General features: G+C 43.3%; 1 pseudogene; it reads left to right on the top strand.

Moving 5' to 3' along the window:
* The first annotated feature begins 1,041 nt into the window (after positions 1–1,041).
* LOC119272446 lies at positions 1,042–5,578 on the top strand (annotated as a pseudogene).
* The last annotated feature ends 577 nt before the right edge of the window (positions 5,579–6,155 follow it).

Below are 6,155 nucleotides of genomic sequence, written 5' to 3'. Positions count from 1 at the left end.
CTCAACTTCTTCAGCAACCAACCCAATGATGCTGAGGTCGACACGGCTACAGCAAAGAGGTTGTGCTCTTGTCGCATCACTTATTACTCTACATTCATGTCGATCCATTAGGGCTATTTTGGTTCAAAGGACAAACATAGCAATACGAAATTTTCCTATGGCACTCTATTATTCAATTATTCAAGCATTTTTTTGAAAGGAATGCAGCAGAACATCCACCTGGACCTACTTTTCAAAATCCTATGCATGAAAACAAGACCAAGTGCATTAGTGGCAGGATAACATTCTAACTGTACACACTTTCATATGGTTTTACTTTAATTTAGCCATGTTTCTTTCCATTCCTCTGCTCTTCCAATTCGTGTAGACCAAACACCCAAGTTGACAGAAATCATGTGTTTACAAATGCTCTATTTCCCATGTGCATTCCTATCATAATCCGGTGTTTCTCCTATCCCTGGATTTTTAGAATCCTGCAAGCCAAAGGAGCCCTTACAGAATTACTTCAGTTACATGTAGATGTCTAACAAAACTTTGTGTGGTTTGTCCTGCTCCTGCCACGATGTCATCCACCTTACTTGAGCTGCTCCATCGACAAAAGCATCCAACAAACCAGACATCATGACTCTTGAGCGCCTTTCGCTGCCTCAGATCTCCTTCCCTGTTGCTGTCACTATGCTACGCAGTAGTGATTGGAATGCGCACATACCTGAAGTCCCACCTGCGGGTGAAGATCCTCCTCCTGAGGATGGTGTTCCACATCCTCTGTTTGGGGAAGGGCTAACTGCTGAGAAAATGTATCAAGCCCAGCTGCACAACTGGATGGATCAAAACGTGGCTGCTGATCATGCAATGCATCAGGCTAATCAGGCCAATGACAATGTGGTTGTCGACTAACAGGTTCAGTTTCAGGCGCAATGGGGTGCCTGGCCAGCTCCTCCACCTCCTGCTGTGTACAATTTTCAGGCATGGCTTGCTGCTGAAGGTCTTCGGGTTTTTGATGGAATTTTACCTGAAAACAATCTACTTGATAGCCCTGCAATGGCTTGGAATGACTCCATCACTCTGAACAGCAGCTCTGATTCCTTTGTCAGCTCTGATGGGTTTGTTCTTGTGCCTGTCAATGTTCTGCACAATCTCTGGAGAAGTAATTTTGACAGTCCTGCCAATTCTGCTTTGGTTCCCATAATACAGCAACAGGATTCTCCCACCATCGATCTTGCTCTGAACAACTCTGGTCTGCACTTCACTATGTCACACCAAGGAAATTTAATGGCTTCTATGCTCTTCCACTCCTCCAGGCCGGTGAGACAGATTAATGACTTTCTGTGGATGGCCATTAAGCCAATTATGGTCACTTTTGGCCCATGGAGCTCGGGGCTGGGCTTTTGGGACTGCTTGCAGGCTCATGTTCAAGTTTGCCGCCACAATGACTCCATCCTCATCACTGCTGGGCACCAGATCACTAGGGATAATGAAGAATGTGTCTCTGTGGCTCAATCCTGGCCTGTTTCTGCTACGGCTCCGACTGATCCCCCCATGGATATGATCCCGGGAAGCTCTAGCTCTCTGCTTATGCCTCCATCTGCGGTGGTCGTGGCTCCTGGAGGCGCCTCCTCTCATCGTGGCAAAGTTCAGGCAGCTGAATGTGAAATTTCTCTTCGTCGCAGTGCCAGATCTAATAAATATGATGGATTCCGGGTCCATGCACTGACAGATACCAAGAAGAAGCAATCAAAGGTCAAACCACGCCACACTCCTGCTGCTCCTTCCTCGGTGATCATCAGGGAGATGGACTCTGAGACGTCCCAGGGCATTCCTCCTCCCACTCCCATTCAAGTAATCCAGCAAGTGGGTGTCCAACAATGCGCCATCCCGCCAGAAGAACTTATTGAAGCTGCTCTCTTGGAGTCCAAGGATGTCGGGGCTTCGTCCTCGTCTTAATTTGCTACTTTATTTACTTTATGGGTCTTTTGGTTAATTGGAATGTGTTATGCTGGAACATTCGTGGGTTAAACTCTGGCGATAAACAATTAGCTCTTTCTAATGCTATCAATGCTAGTGGTTGCTCGGTCTTATGTTTGCAAGAAACTAAGAAGACTATGATTGATCATGCCTTTATCAAATCTTGTTGTCCCCGTCGCTTCGACCAATTTGCTTTTTTTCCCTTCACATGGGGCTTCGGGTGGAATTGTTACTATTTGGAACAGTTCGGTTTTCTCTGGCACAGTTATTGCCTCGGAGGATTTTGCCCTGGTAATTAAATTTCAATCAACTCAGTCCTCCCAAGCATGGACACTAGTGAATATTTATGGCCCATGTCAAGGTGATCCACGTATTAATTACACTAATTGGTTGTTCTCACTAAACATCCCGGCTAATGAAGATTGGCTCCTACTCGGAGACTTTAACTACATTCGCAGCCCTGACAATCGTAACAAGACGGGTGGGAGCATTAATGACATGATTACGTTCAATGATTTCATACGAACACAATCTCTTGTTGAATTGCCACTCAAAGGCCGCACTTACACTTGGAGCAATATGCAACAGGATCCACTGTTGGAACAACTTGACTGGTTTTTTACAACATGTAGCTGGACTGGCTCATATCCCAACACAGTTGTTAAACCCTTAGGCAAACCAGTGTCTGATCATATACCCTGCATGGTGTCCATTGAAACTTCTATTCCTAGAAGCAAACTTTTTCGCTTTGAGCCATTCTAGATCCAACATCCTGGATTTATGGAGGTAGTTCAGTCTGCTTGGGATAAGCCCGTCCGATCGACCAATTCTGCAACCATTCTTTGTAGAAAATTTAAGCACTTGCGGTACTGCCTCAGAAGATGGAGCAAGAACATTTCCTGATTGTCCATCGCCATCTCTAACTCCAACAAAGCTCTAGCTGATCTGGACACACTGGAGAACAGAAGGCCTTTGACAACTCCTGAGGCTAATTTTAGGATTATCCTAAAGGCCCACATCCTATGATTACTGTCCTATCAAAAGCAATATTGGAAGAAACGGTGCACAATTCGGTGGGTTCGTTGTGGTGATGAGAATTCCAAAAAAATTCAAGCCATGGCTTCTGAACGTTACAGACGAAACAATATTGCCTCCTTAATGTTACATGATGGAACCATAGTGGATGATCACGCAAGTAAAGAATCTGTCATATATCAATCTTTTAAGGAAAGACTTGGAACTTCCTCGAAGCATGACATGAAATTTTATCTTCCCTCCATTATCAAGCAAATTGAGGGGTTAGATGCTCTCATGTACCATTTACTAGGCAGGAGATTGACCTAGTAATCAAAGAAATGCCTGCGGATAGGGCTCCAGGTCCTGATGGGTTTAATGGTGCATTTCTAAAATCTTGTTGGCACATAATTAAGCAAGATTTCTATGCTCTGTGTGATCAATTCTTTGAGGGTGGTCTCAACCTTGAGAGTATCAATGATGGCTTCATCACACTCATCCCCAAAATTGTTGCGCCCCAAGGAGTTAATGACTTTAGACCGATCACCCTGCTTAATTGTTGTCTTAAAGTCATCACAAAGCCTTTAGCCAACAGGTTACAAAAAATCATTCTCAAGATTATTCACCGTAACCAATATGGTTTCTTGAAAAAGAGGTCTATACAAGACTGCCTTGCTTGGGCTTTTGAGTACATATACCAATGACAATCTTCCAAAAAGCCAATAGTTCTGCTCAAGTTGGATTTTGCAAAAGCGTTTGATACCATTGACCATGATTTTGTGCTGTAAATCATGAAACACATGGGTTTCAATGAAAAATGGCTGGGGTGGATCAAAACCATTTTCTCATCTACAAAGTCTTCTATGCTCCTTAATGGAGTCCCGGGCAGGCAGTTTAATTGTGTTTGTGGAGTGCACCAAGGTGATCCCCTGTCCCCCTAATCTTTGTCCTGGCGGCAGATTTATTGCAAGCTGCAATTAATGACTCATTCCGAAGAAATGATCTTCAACTGCCCTTTCACCGACCCAACCAGTTGGACTACCCGGTGATTCAATACGCCGATGACACGATCATGCTGCTCCCTGCGTGTCCGGACTAAGCTTCTCTTGTCAAACAAATCCTTACTGATTATGCCACTTCAATTGGTCTCAAGATTAATTTCCACAAGTCAACTTTAGTACCCATAAACTGTGATGCCTCCACGGCTCAGGATATTGCACAAATTTTTGGTTGCACGGTGGGCAAGTTACCTTTTACCTACCTTGGGTTGCCAATGGGTACTTCTAAACCTACTGTACAAGATCTCATGCCATTGGTCTATGGAGTTTAACGGAGACTTTCCGCGACGCTGTCAATGATTTCCTATGGAGGGAAATTATCGCTCCTTAACTCGGTAATCACGTCTCTTATAATCTTTGCCCTTTGCACCCTCAAACTGCCACCGAAGATTATTGAGCTATTGGATAAAATCAGAAGACAATGCCTATGGACCAAGAAAACTGATGATGGGGAAAAATGTAACTCCCTAGCTTCTTGGCAAATGGTCTGCAGACCGAAAAAGTGTGGGGGCCTAGGGGTTCTGGACTTACAAACCCAAAGTGATGCTTTACTCATGAAATACCTGCACAAATTCTATAACCATTGGGATCTACCGTGGGTTGACTTGATTTGGTCTACATATTACAATAACAAAATCCCACACGCCTCAGACCCATGTGGATCATTCTAGTGGAAAGATGTGCTCAAACTCACACCTATCTATAAAGGCATCTCACAAGTGATCGTTCGCAAAGGAGATACTGTGCTTATGTGGAAAGACCTTTGGTTGGAAGAGGTCCTTGCAGATTCGCACCCCCGTGCTTTTTCTTATGCCAAACTTGAAGATATTTCTGTCAGGGATTTTCTTGGGTGTACAAATCTCAATGAAACCTTTCACCTACCACTATCCATGCAAGCACACAATGAGCTACGTCATATCCAGGAACTCACAGCGCATGTTGGCGATGATGAGGGCAAGGACATGGACTCCTGGATTTACGAGTGGGGCACTGAGATATACACCGCCAAAGGATATTACAATTTCTACTTCCGCGAGGCCACTGCACACATTATCTACAAATGGCTCTGGAAATCCTCGTCTACAATGAAAATCAAAGTCTTCGGTTGGCTTCTTCTCTCTGATCGCCTCAACACCAGAAACATGCTAAAGAGAAGACACTACAACATCGGGGACAATTATGGTTGCATTCTATGTGGCAGCACTGAGGAAGAAACGGTTGAACATATGATCTTTACTTGCCACTTCAGTTCAACCTGTTGGGACACCTTGAATATCCAATGGACAACTAATGGAGATCGCCTAAACTGGATCAAGGAAGCCAAATCAAGATGGGACAACCAAATGTTTATGGAGATTTTTCTATATGCCTCCTGGAGTTTGTGGAAAGAACGGAATAACAAGCACTTTAGGAGAATTGACCCCACGATTGGCTCTTGGGAAAGGAGATTCAAATAAGACCTCTCTCTACTCATACATAGAGCTAAAGAGAAACACAAGTAGTTCCTCTCAACTTTTACCCAGACCTTTGTCGTCCCATAGTCTACTACTTAATTAGGCTACCTACATATACCCTTATTTTTATCATGGCTATGGATGCAAGGTTATGACCTTGTACAAAACTTTTTTATACTTTAATTCAATATATACAGTAGGAGCCTCTCCTACTATTTCAGGTGTCAAAAAAAACTGCTTCACCATCATCGACTCAGCAGATGAACCTGAGGAGTACACGGGTCAACAAGATAGGTCACACTCTTTTGTTTCTGCTTATGTTATGCATTGCTTAATATTACCTGCTACTTTATCGTCCTGTTCACCTCTTAGACTCCAAGTCAGGTCCAAATTAATGTTCAAACCTGACCTTTAAAATTACTTGTGAGGCACATATCGAGGCAGCTATGAATAGTATCTCTGTCTATTATCTAGTTCACCTATGGTATGCCTATGTTGTTCATCATGGGTGGGAAACAAATAGTAAAGCAATTATCATATGTCTTTTTATTAAATTAAAGCTATCATCAGCCTGCTATCAATATTTTTAGATCCATCCACTGGTTGTTACCATCACTCTAGATTTCCGCATGCTCGCCTTACATAATCTCACTATATATTTTTT

The sequence above is a fragment of the Triticum dicoccoides genome, chromosome 3A (assembly GCF_002162155.2).
Source record: "Triticum dicoccoides isolate Atlit2015 ecotype Zavitan chromosome 3A, WEW_v2.0, whole genome shotgun sequence".
NCBI classification, from domain to species: domain Eukaryota; kingdom Viridiplantae; phylum Streptophyta; class Magnoliopsida; order Poales; family Poaceae; genus Triticum; species Triticum dicoccoides.
This window is presented reverse-complemented; position numbering and strand designations above follow the sequence as displayed.